The sequence below is a fragment of the Polypterus senegalus genome, unplaced genomic scaffold, assembly GCF_016835505.1.
Source record: "Polypterus senegalus isolate Bchr_013 unplaced genomic scaffold, ASM1683550v1 scaffold_276, whole genome shotgun sequence".
Taxonomy (NCBI): domain Eukaryota; kingdom Metazoa; phylum Chordata; class Cladistia; order Polypteriformes; family Polypteridae; genus Polypterus; species Polypterus senegalus.
The window spans coordinates 363-12140 of NW_024381868.1; the positions used below are offsets into that span (position 1 = coordinate 363).

Sequence of the window (11778 nt, forward strand, 5' to 3'; positions counted from 1 at the left end):
CACTGGTTAAATATAAACAAAAGTCATGTTACTATCAACATATCAAAATGTAAATACACCCCATGATATTTTTATATTTATAAACATATGTGGCATCTACTGTGTAGATAAAGGTGAGATAATATAATAAACATCATGCAACATTTTGTAGTTTTTTGTATAATTTAAATAAACATTATTTATTACATATTTTGTATGTGAAAAATGTACAGTAAGTCCATCTGTTTTGATCACGTTGTGTATTTACAAATCTCTGTTCGCCAGACGCGCCTTACATACCTCTTCTTGTGCTTTTTGTTGCCTTTTTCATCTGACATTCCACCACTATTGTGAATGCTAGATGACGTGACACAGATGTGCACCACAAGGTTTACAATCTTACTCAAGCCTTTTAGATAGATAGATAGATAGATAGATAGATAGATACTTTATTAATCCCAAGGGGAAATTCACATTTGTTCATTGGATATTCCTGCCCTTTGGAGAACGCTGACAGTATTAACACTTTATATCTATAGAGATACTGTTTTAATGAAAAACATATATTTCCACCAAGTTTAAAAAAGGAAAATATTTAATGGGGTAGATGTAAATTCCTGTTCACATAAGAATTTAATAATTTATTTTAATTATGATGATGAAAATGTAACTAAATACCTGGTGCACGTCAGGAAAAAGACCTAGGAGTCCGATGGACTTAGTGCTTCTCACAAGTAGACAAATTATAGAAGCTTTTCAGAACAGGGTTTTGGGTTAATTAATACATTAATGGTATCAAGTCTATGGTATTGTAGGTTAGTTTTGAAGTGCCCAGGTTACTTGTGTTATGTAATCAGAAATATTACAAAAAGAGTATAACAGCACTTCCAAAGTGGATCATCTCATTTATGATAAGGTGAGCCTAAGATTTAATTGTACTTTCATTGAATTGATATATATGTTAAAAATGTCAGTTTATAACTAATCTGAAAAATGTCTGTATATAGTATACTTCGGAAATAGTAAGAGTTTGCGTTGCACAGCAGTTTCATTTATTTGAGAATTGTGCATCAGATGTTTTTCTAATTACTGAAATGTTTTCACAGGGCTAGGATTTTACCATCAAGTAAAATTAATAAACTTCATCAGACGAGAAATTTATCAGTGCAGATGTTATGGCTGCCAGGAAAAGTTTTCCAGTAAAGCCGATGTTTTTAAACATGTGGACAAAGCTAAACATATAATGAAATTGCCTGATATATCAGTGTGGGACCAGCCACAGTAAGTACTGTATATCTCATTAAAACTGTAAAAGTACTGTATATCCCCCAGACCTGTAAATTTTGAGTATATTTTGTATATGTCTGATTAATCTGAACATAAGAAATGCATTTTCAAAAAATAACATACAGGTATATTGACAGGTTTTTGTATGAAACTGATAAAACATGTCAATTTTGTGAGTCTTTTTAAACTTTTCACTGCTTTGCAGTTTCACATTGTTTCTTTTTAAAGATTTTTATCTCAATTTTATTTTCTGTCTTTCTCATCTTCATCTATAATTGATTCATCTGAATCGCGGTACAGTAATCCTCCGATCTGGGGTTATGCTCCAGAACCCCTTGATAGATGAAAATCCTAATTAGAAACCATATGTTTGTATGGTTATTTTTATATATTTTAAGCCCTTATAATATAGAGCCCTCTAGACATGAAATAACACCCTTTAGTCAAAAGTTTAAACTGTGCTCCATGACAAGACAGAGATGACAGTTCTTTCTCACAATTAAAAGAATGCAAATATATCTTCTCTTCAAAGGAATGCGTGTCAGGAGCAGAGAATGTCAGAGAAAGAGAGAGCGCGAGAGAAAAGCAAACAATCAAAAAATCAATACGTGCTTTTGGGCTTTTAAGTATGCCGAAGCACCGCGATAAAGCAGCATTTTTTAGAGGAGCATCCGTATCCTGCAGGCAAACAGTCTCTGTGCAAATAGCCCCTCTGCTCACACCCCCTCCGTCAGGCAGAGAGAGTGAGAGAGACAGAGAAAAACAAACAATCAAGCACCGTGCGGGAAGCACATCGTATATCATTGAGGAGTTTTAGTTAATACGTAATACATGCTCTGATTGGGTAGCTTCTAAGCCATCCGCCAATAGCCCCTTGTATGAAATCAACTGGGCAAACAATCTGAGGAAGCATGTACCATAAATTAAAAGACCCACTGTCTGCAGAAATCCGCGAACCAGCGAAAAATCCGTGATATATATTTAGATATGCTTACATTTAAAATCCGCGATGGAGTCAAGCCGCGAAAGTCGAAGCGCGATATAGCGAGGGATCACAGTATATATTTACAGTATATATGGAGCTTAATGGAGCTTTGTAATTTTAATTGTTTAAAGTTACTTTTGGTTTTCATTCCGTAATATTGTGAGGTAAATTTCAGTAATATTCATACTTTGTTGATGTGAGCTGTGTCGCTAGAGAAGTTATTCCATGGTGTTTTAATGATTGACTACTTTGGGTTCCAATATAAAGCTTTACTTCTAATGGGTTACCCTTCCTGGTACAAATGTGCTCTCCAAATTCATTCCAATACTCTTTACTTCGCAGAAAGATAATCCAACTATTCTTTAGTTAACTTCATAACAGTCAGCTCAACACAACTTTTTATTAAAGGCAGAAGATATATACCTGAAAGTTTTATCAAGAATTATCTTGACTGTAAAAATATCTGCAGAAAATATTCCAGAAAGCAAAACACAAACAAAAATTAGAGCACAATCCAAAAAAATGAAAACAGACAAGAAAATGGAAATACAAACAAAAATAAAACATAATTAAACATGACTGTTGAAAAAACAGAATTGCAGAGGAAAAAGTAGGATTATAAGCGGAATATAGCTTGGCACTGGGATCTTGTTGTCATAACTCCACCCATTGCCTGCTCACAGCCTAGCGAAAAGGAAATATATTCCTACTTCAAAAGAAATAATTCCAATAATCTCTGTTCAAGTAACTATTCCAAGTTTCCTTTCATTATCACAATGATGCCTCATAAACACGATAGATAGATAGATAGATAGATAGATAGATAGATAGATAGATAGATAGATAGATAGATAGATAGATAGATAGATAGATAGATAGATAGATAGATAGATAGATAGATAGATAGATAGATAGGCATATTTTCTTAAATCAAAACCTTTGCTGCTTCAAAGTGGATGTATTTGATAAGTGTTAATAGGTCATTCACCTATAAACCTGTGTATCTGTTAGTCCAATTGTAAGCTGCATGGACAGACAATGTATTTTTAAAATTTATTAAAAAAAAAAAAAAAAGATTCATTTCAGAACACAATTTTATTTCGCAAATTAGTATATACAGTGGTTACAAAGAAGTAGGTATTATTCAGGTTAAACTTATCCTTTAACTATCTGAATGTAAACAAACTAAAATGGATAAATTATAATTTATATTTTTAAAATAAATTTAGAATCTGTTTGTATAAATAGGTATAGATGAGCATAAGTTCTTACAGACTTCCAATAAGATATACATTTTATTTTTGCATGTTAATAATATGAGTTGAAGTAATGCTCTTCATGAAAAATATAACATGAAAATTAGACTATTTGTATTGACAGCTTCATTATAAAAAGTTTCAGTGTATCTGGTTTAAACATTATGAGAATTTTTTTAATGTTTTAATATACACTGCTGTCAGAAGCTTTAGAACACCTCAGTATTTCCAGTTTTTCTTCCAATTTAATATTCTTCAGAGGATGTAGTAACATAGTCTGTTCCAACTCTGCTTTAAAACAGACAGAGGGTTTTTAAGTAATCAACAGAGCTGGGACATCTGTGTAAATTTTTTGTTTCAACTTGCAATGCTTCATTTACTTTAATTGCTGCAGAACATCTGCAGGTTGTAACCTATTATTTCTTTCCTGAAGAAGGCCTATTTGTGCTATTCTGAAATTTCCCTTTATTTTCAGTGTTTACTAATCTAAACTTTCAATTTAAACCTTACCTTTTCACCATTAAATCTGAAGAAAAACTGAGGTGTTCTAAAACTTTGGACCGGTAGTGTATGCATTTCGAAATTTTTGAAATGTTTAAAATATTGTTTGCTTAACATTAAATAATTTAATTTTGAGAGAAACAAAGAGTATACATCTTTTTTGGGAGTTTTTTGTTTTTTTACATATTTTAACACACTGATTATAAATCACAAGTTATTTAATATGTTTTAAAATGGTGTGTAATTCTCTCATATTTTACTTGTAGGTATTATTTTCCAACCTATGAAAATGATGCTCTGCTTTGCACATTGTCAGATGATGAAGCAGAATCAGACAATACTGATCAAGACAAAGATATACCTGTAATTTCTGAAGATATTTCTAATTTGAGAGCACTGAAAAAGAGCAGTGTTTTAAATCAACTGCTAAAATCTAAATCAACAGCCGCTAACTGGGATTTATGAAACAAACGTAAATACAGGTCTTTGTTTAATTTTGTTTGCTTTTGTATTAATGATAAAGAACCTATAAATGTAAATTAAAAGAATGATTGATAAGAGCAATAAATTGTTGATATGTAGAAAATAAAAAGTGTAAAGCATTTTAAAATGAGTTTGTTTACATGTATTATTTTCTTACCCTAATTTTATAAGTAATCAGCTTTGGTGCTCATTATGCATGAATAGCTCAACTAGAATATAAAAAAAAATGACAAAAGGTGCTTTTTTTTTAAGGTTTACGAAACAAATATAGGTCAGGAGAGCATTTTATGATATAAGAAAACATGCAAATACAGTTCCATGCAAACGTTTGCCCTGGCCAAATGACATATTTTGTTGATACAATACAACTGTGACAGCAAACAAATCAAAACAGCATTTTTATGAAACTGTTAATGTACAGTTATATTTTAATGAGCTAAAAAGTGTTAAAAAAAAGAGTAAATGTGGCATTTGCAACATTTCAATCCCCATTTAAGCCGTAAAGTTTCAGAACTTGTTAGGTGATAAGTCTGATCTGGCTTAGCATGTTAGGTTTTAGTCTGGTCAAGAATTGTCATTAGGAGTTGTTAGCCGATGACAGCTCCAGAGCCTAATAAATTAACTCCTCAAACACTGTGCAAACCTAAAAAACCATGGGCTCTCCTAATCAAATAACAGGATCTGAAAATAAAACTAATTTAAGCCTGCAAAGTGTGGGAAAGCTATAAAGTGTTATCGAATTACTTTTGGGTAGTAATTTCTATAGACCAAAACTTTCATTTATGGGGAACCGTGGAGGTTATTACAAGATCTGGAAGACCAATAAAACTGAAAAAAGAACAACAGATACACTGCAGGAAGGCAAAGCTAAACTCCAATATGACTAAGCAAAGAGTGGTTATGCACTGCTTCACTGAGCAGTGTTACTTACATGGACATGGCCTTCGCTGAAGAGCTATCAGGATAAATCTTACCTGCGATCTAATCATATAAAACAGTATGCAAAACAATATCTGCACAAGACACACGCATTTCGGAGCCAAGTGTTTTGGACAGATAAAGTTCACATCAAACTCTTTAGTCGCAACCATAAAATGTTTGCTTGGAGAAAATAAAGGAAAAGAACACCTTGCCAACTATTAAATAAAGGGATGGGGTTATGCTATGGAGTTGTGTGGCAGCTAATGGAACAGGAAAAATTGGGCAGATAGAGAGGAGAATGGGCTCCGGCCAAATTAGGAAAGGTGAAACTTTTAGAATGACCCTTGCAATCTCCAGACTTGAAGATCATTGAAAATATACATATAAATATATGCTGTACATATCTGTTAGTGCATGCACGCTTATTTCTTCCATAAATTAAATCTTTCAAGATTGCTTCAATGCTTCTTTTTATGGTTTGTATTGGCAACATTTTACAATATCAAGATTAGAAAAGGGTTACCTATGATCCCAGAGAAAACCATTTCTATGGAAAGCTGGCTAAATGTGAATGTGAATAATTGGCAGTAATGAATTTTCTTTTAAAACAATCAAGCTCTGTGCATAAAACCTATGGTTCTGTTTAAAAATGGTTTTCTTTTATTTCTATATTTTTCTTGATTACAAATGTGTTATCCTAATATAAAATTTCAAGTAGTTATCTGTTGTGAATACTAATTGTTCATAATACATGTTAATAAGTACATATTACAACAGACTTCTCCCTCTTTGTTACACAGATTTTAAAGTTTTCTTTTAATTAGCAAAACGTCCTCTTTCTTACACCGTATAGACATTATATTTGAGTTTTGCATGTGTATGTATGTATGTATGTGTATGCATATATATATATATATATATATATATATATATATATATATATATATATATATATATATATATATATATATTGTCACAAAACGAGTCAAAGACAGAAAAAGGTTTGGGGCAGCCACCCATGTAATTTGGTATCCTGGCTGCAACTTTGTTTTCTTTCAAATACCAGCACTGAAGTGCTTACAACAGAGTCCAAAACAAGACTGACACAGAAGGGAAAAGGGAAGGCTTTTAAAGGGGAGACAGGAAGTGAGGTCATAAGGGTCGGGCACGTGTTCATTGTTCATTGGTTTAGTCCCCGATGTGACATCAGGGGCCGGAGCTGGCAAGGTCTGTCTCCATTGGCTCGGTCCCAGAAGTGACGCCCAGAGAGACAGGTGGAACCTCCCGGTTAGGTCTACAGGGAAGTGAGAAAGAGAGTTAGTGCGCTCTGCCACATCCCGGCATGGCTCAGAACTGCCTTCACTCGAGCCCTTTAGCTGCCTCCCATGCGCTGCGTGTGTGACAAGGCCCCCTCAGCCCAGACCCCGGGTCGGGCGACCTTAACCGAGAGGTCGTAACCCGAGAGAGCATCGGCGTTGGCATGGAGAGCACCCGACGATGAACGGCGAAAACTTGTACGGCTGCAGGTCAAGAAACCACCGGGTGACCCGCTGATTCGACTCCTTGTGCAGGGCCATCCACTGTAGAGGTGCATGGTCCGTGACAAGGGTGAACTCACGCCCAACAGGTAGTACCTCAGCGGAGTGATCGCCCATTTAATCGCCAGAGCCTCCCTCTCCACCGCCGCATACCTGGTCTCCCGGTCCAACAGTTTCCGGCTCAGGAACATGACGGGTGTTCCACACCATCGACACTTTGGCTCAGCACGGCTCCCAGGCCTGTGTCCGGCGTCCGTCTGGAGGATGAAAGGCAAAGAAAAGTTAGGTGCCATCAAAATAGGTGCGGGCGTAAGGGCCTTCTTCAAGTCACCAAATGCAGCGTCTGTTTTGCAGTCCATACCACAATGTTCGGGCCCTCTTCTTTGTTAAATCAGTCAAGGCGCTTTCTCAAAACCGGGTACAAACCGGCGGTAGTACCCGCTAACCCGAAAGGCTTGGACCTGCCGCTTGGTTGTGGACGGGCCATTTCAGAATGGCATCAATTTTGGAGCACTGTGGCCTTACGGTACCCGACCCACCAGGTAGCCTAAATATTTGGCCTCGCTTAATCCAAAGAAACATTTCTTGGGATTAATCCGGAGCCCGGCCTCACCAAGTGTCCGTAATACCGCTTGGACATGCTGTAGGTGTTCCTTCCATGTGCTGGAATAGATGACCACGCCATCTAGGTAGGCAGCACTGTATGAGTTATGAGGCGAAGCACTTTGTCCACCAGACGCTGAAAGGTTGCTGGAGCCCGTGTAACCCAAATGGAAGGACACGATACTGCCAGTGTCCGCTAGGGGTACTAAACGCGTTTTTCCTTCGGAGTCCGTTAAAGGAACCTGCCAGTACCCTTTGTCATGTCAAGTGTGGTCAGGTATTGAGCCTGTCCAAGCCTCTCGAGGAGGTCGCCCACGCTGGCATTGGATAGGCATCAAATTGGGAGACTTGGTTAAGCCGGCGGAAGTCATTGCAGAACCTCCAACTCCCGTCAGGCTTACCGGCGAGCACAATGGGGCTGGACCAGGGACTATAACTCCTCAATTACACCTAGTTCCAGCATGCGCTTGATCTCAGTTCCACTTCAGCCTTTTTGCCTCGGGAAGACGGTGCAGGCGTTCTCGGACAACAACCCCGGCTCTGTCACAATGTTGTGCTCAATCAGAGAGGTCCTTCCGGGTGTTCACTGACTACCTCTCGAACGGTCCGGATAACTGTTTCCAGCTCCTGCCGCTGCCTGGGTCTCAAGTCTGCGCCAAAGTTAAGGTCGTGTGTGTGAGCGAAGAGTGAGCGGGCTGGCGGAGGAGGGATCAGGGTCCCTGTCCTTCCACGGTTTCAGCAGGTTCACATGATATACCGCTCCTTTGGCGGCGATTGGGTTGACTCACCAAATAGTCGACCAGTCCCTTCCTCTCCTTAACTTCAGGGGCCCTGCCAGTGGGCAAGCAACTTAGAGTGGGAGGTAGGCACTAGGACCATGACCCGATCTCCGGGTGGAACTCCCAAGAGAGGCGTGCGCGTTGTAGTAGCGAACCTGTGCTGCTTGAGCCTCCTCCATGTGACTTTTAAGGACAGGCGAATCTTTCCAAATCTATCGCGTAACTCGCGATATACTCCAGTATGTTAGTGGTGGGAAGAGCCTCTTCTTCCCAGCCTTCTTTCAAAATATCCAATATGCCCCGAGGTTGTCGCCATACAGTAGTTCAAAGGGGAGAACCCCGTGGAGGCTTGTGGGACTTCCGATAGGCAAAAGGACGAGGGGAGGAGCTGATCCCAGTTCCTTCCATCCTCGCTGACCACCTTACGTAGCATTTGCTTGAGAGTTTGATTAAACCTCTCTACTAATCCGTCGGTTTGAGGATGATACACGAGGTTTTAAATGCTTTATTTTCAGTAATCTGGCAGTCTCCTTGAACGCCTCCGAGGTGAAGGGGGTCCCCTGGTCTGTCAAGACTTCTTTGGGGATCCCCACGCGCGCGAATACCCCTAGTAATTCCCGTGCGATGGCTTTAGAGGTAGCTGAGCGCAACGGAACAGCTTCGGGTATCGTGTAGCATAATCCACGAGGACTAAAATGTACTTGTGTCCTCGGGCTGAGGGCTCTAGAGGTCCCACCAGGTCGACCCGATTCTGTGGAAGGGAACGCCAATCAAGGGAATAGGAACAAGAGGAGCACGGTCCCTCCTAGGAATCTGTCGCAGTTGACACTCCGGGCAGGAAGCGCAAAAGCGGCGAACCTCCTCATTAATTCCTGGCCAGTAAAACCGAGCTTGATCCGCTCCAGAGTTTTTCGGTGCCCAGGTGGCCACCTAGGAGGTGGGCGTGTGCTAGCTCGCAGACCTGCCGCCGAAGGTACGCTGCACTAGCAGCAGCCTCGCCTCCTGCCCGCCATGCATTGCTACACGGTAAAGGAGGTCATTATCTAACACAAAGTAGGGGCCCTGTGGCATCGACTGACTAGTGCGCTGGCCATTGACAAGGACCACTGCATTTTTACAAACTTCAGGGAGTCGTCATTCCATTGCTCCCTTTGAAAGAAGCCGGCGTCTTTTAAATTGAAACCGCAACACGGAGAGAGGGTCAGCGCCGACCTCAATGGGCGTGGTTTCCTCCCGCTCCGCCGCGGCGTTGGTGGATGACGTGTCAGCCTGCGACGCCCGGAGTTGCCACGCCAGCCAGGACGGCTGCTTCACCTCTCTGCGGCTGATTACACGGCGTGGAGGCAGCTTGAGACGGTTCATCTCCCGTCCATAACGAGGCCCAACTTAACCCCGGAGTGGTATGTGTCTCACCGCTTTAATGTCAGACCAGTCCCCCTAGTATCACCGGGTGGAGGATCAGGAAGGATTGCCACGGTTACTTTCTGGACTGATCCTCCGTAGCTAATGACACAGCGGCGGTGCTGTACCAGCTGGTTTCCCGTGGACACAGGTTATACTGGTCTTGAATTTTAGCCATTGTCGCTGTAGCACAAAGCGGCGGGCAACAATGGAAATGTTGCTGCCGGAATCGAGCAGAGCGGAAGTTTTAAACCCGCTAACGATCACCACGCCTGTATGCGGGACCGCCAACGGGTTTGTCAGAGCACACCAAGCCCTCCTCCCCTCCACCTGCATTCCTCCTCGCCTCCAAGCGGTTTGCGTGCCAGGCGCCGGACGCCGATGCAAGCTCGGTTATACAGGGAGGGGCTAGGTCTTGGGACATACCCGGCTGAGTTTGGCAGAAGGACGGTTCCTGCTCTCCCAGAGTGTGAGGCCGCCCTCTGTGTTTCCAGAAGCTCTATGAGCTCAGACATGTTCTTAAACTGCACGCCCCAGACCGGCTGGGTGAAGCCCTGGGGAAGTAGCTTTCAGGAGCAGATAGCACGCTACCTGCTCAATGACCTGGTGGGCTTGTTTTCCAAGGGCCGTAGCCACTGCCATACTTTTGCCCATAAGGACCAGGCTTGTTTACTGGTCGGCCTCTCAGGGTCCAACCTCCACTTATTTTACTCACCTGCCAGTCTGGGGCACCCCAAGGTGGTAAAAGGGGCTGTGGTTTCACTGGGGGGCAGGCACTCTCCCCCAAGAGAGCATACTGAGTCCCTCTTGTCTCCCCCTCCAGGGCAGCCCACTGGTGAGCCCCACCCGCACACTCCCTGGCCTCTAGGCGGCCTAGTTCTGCGTGCTGGGAGCGGAGCCCGCACCGGTCTCGCCAACCACGGGCACCCTCCCCGCCTGAATACTCGGCCCATGCGCTCCCACCTGGGTGTTTTGCAGGTCCTGTCCCCTTCTCTTCTGGGACTTCTCCATCCTGCCGACACACGCCACTGTCACAAAACGAGTCAAAGACAGAAAAGGTTTGGGGCAGCCACCCATGTAATTTGGTATCCTGGCTGCAACTTTGTTTTCTTTCTAATACCAGCACTGAAGTGCTTACAACAGAGTCCAAAACAAGACTGACACAGAAGGGAAAAGGGAAGGCTTTTAAAGGGGAGACAGGAAGTGAGGTCATAAGGGTCGGGCACGTGTTCATTGTTCATTGGTTTAGTCCCGGATGTGACATCAGGGGGGCCGGAGCTGGCAAGGTCTGTCTCCATTGGCTCGGTCCCAGAAGTGACGTCCAGAGAGACAGGTGGAACCTCCCGGGTTAGGTCTACAGGGAAGTGAGAAAGAGAGTTAGTGCGCTCTGCCACATCCCGGCATGGCTCAGAACTGCCTTCACTCGAGGCCTTTAGCTGCCTCCCATGCGCGCGTGTGTGACAATATATATATATATATATATATGTATATGTGTGTGTGTGTGTGTTTTTTTTTGTTTTGTTTTATTTTTACCTCAGGGTTCCATCTTTGAGGTTTATTCCTCATTCAGACTTTTCAGTTTGAAAATGCTTACTGTAGATCCCGGAATACAGGCCGACCCGGTATATTAGCCGAACCCCTTTTCTACCTACTAAATTACATGTATTTGCCGATGACGGTATTTAAGCCGACCCCCTTCTCCAAGCAAAATTTTCTAAATTTCCTTAAAAGTGTCTCTTCGGGTATATTTATAATGTTTATCATGCAGTATTTGAGACTGCTGGCATTTTTGATATATAATATAATGTGCATAATTTACCAAAACATCAATCATTTTTCTAATGTACTAACCAAAAGTTAGAAAAGTGTCAAGCCTACTTCGATTAAGCTAGGAGCATGGTGGCACGCATGGTTGCAGCGGCTCAGGGCTCTCCTTTTCAGTGCACTTTTTTGTTGTTTTTGTACTTTTTTTTTGTCCTTGTTTGTGCACGATCGGTTTGGCGAACATCCGCTACACCATTCAGAACCTTATAGACATCGGTGTC

General features: G+C 41.7%; 1 long non-coding RNA gene across 1 annotated transcript; it reads left to right on the top strand.

Moving 5' to 3' along the window:
- The first annotated feature begins 615 nt into the window (after positions 1 to 615).
- On the top strand, positions 616 to 4524 carry LOC120520935. The gene is made up of 2 exons (XR_005631915.1): positions 616 to 1260; positions 4275 to 4524. It is a non-coding gene; the product is annotated as an uncharacterized LOC120520935 (long non-coding RNA).
- The last annotated feature ends 7254 nt before the right edge of the window (positions 4525 to 11778 follow it).